Source organism: Otolemur garnettii, unplaced genomic scaffold (assembly GCF_000181295.1).
Source record: "Otolemur garnettii isolate 467f Iridium unplaced genomic scaffold, OtoGar3 scaffold00163, whole genome shotgun sequence".
NCBI classification, from domain to species: Eukaryota; Metazoa; Chordata; class Mammalia; order Primates; family Galagidae; genus Otolemur; species Otolemur garnettii.
The window spans coordinates 3,651,597-3,652,285 of NW_003852558.1; the positions used below are offsets into that span (position 1 = coordinate 3,651,597).

The window sequence follows — 689 nt, forward strand, 5'->3', positions numbered from 1 at the left end:
TTTAAGATAAATGAACAAAGGAAAAAATAAAAACAAATGAAATCATTCTATTTTCAAAAGGCAAAAGAAGTTATTGTGTACTTTAAAATAACTATAAGAGGGGAATTCGAATGTTTCTAACACAAAAAAATGATAAATGCTTAAGGTAAAGGTTACCTGAATTGCCCCTATTTGATTGTTACACAATGCACAATGCATGCACAATACACAATGCACAATGTATCATAACATCACATAGGGCAGTGCCTGTGGCTCAAAGGAGTAGGGCATATACTGGAGGTCACAGGTTCAAATCTGGCCCCAGCCCAAAAACAAACACACAAAAAACATCGCAGTGCTCATTTCGGCAGCACACATACTAAAATTGGAACGATACAGAGAAGATCAGCATGGCCTCTGCGCAAGGATGACACACAAATTTGTGAAGCATTCCATATTAAAAAAAAAAAAATCACATCAACACCATAAATATATACAACTCTTTATGTATCCATAATAATTAAAAAAAAATTAACTAAAAATACTTAATCATTAAGGAATAGCAGTCATTATCATAATAACATATCTAATATTTAGGGAGAATCTGTATATCAGGGATTGTGACAACAATAAGCTAACACTCATTTTATTTCAAGGCTTACCAATTTTGTTTTGTAAAGGTCTTGGCAGTAAATAGTGGACTTTTCACA

General features: G+C 32.7%; 1 non-coding gene across 1 annotated transcript; it reads left to right on the plus strand.

The window, feature by feature from the left end:
* The first annotated feature begins 334 nt into the window (after nucleotides 1-334).
* Nucleotides 335-441, plus strand: LOC111728505. The gene has a single exon (XR_002775777.1). It is a non-coding gene; the product is annotated as a U6 spliceosomal RNA (small nuclear RNA).
* The last annotated feature ends 248 nt before the right edge of the window (nucleotides 442-689 follow it).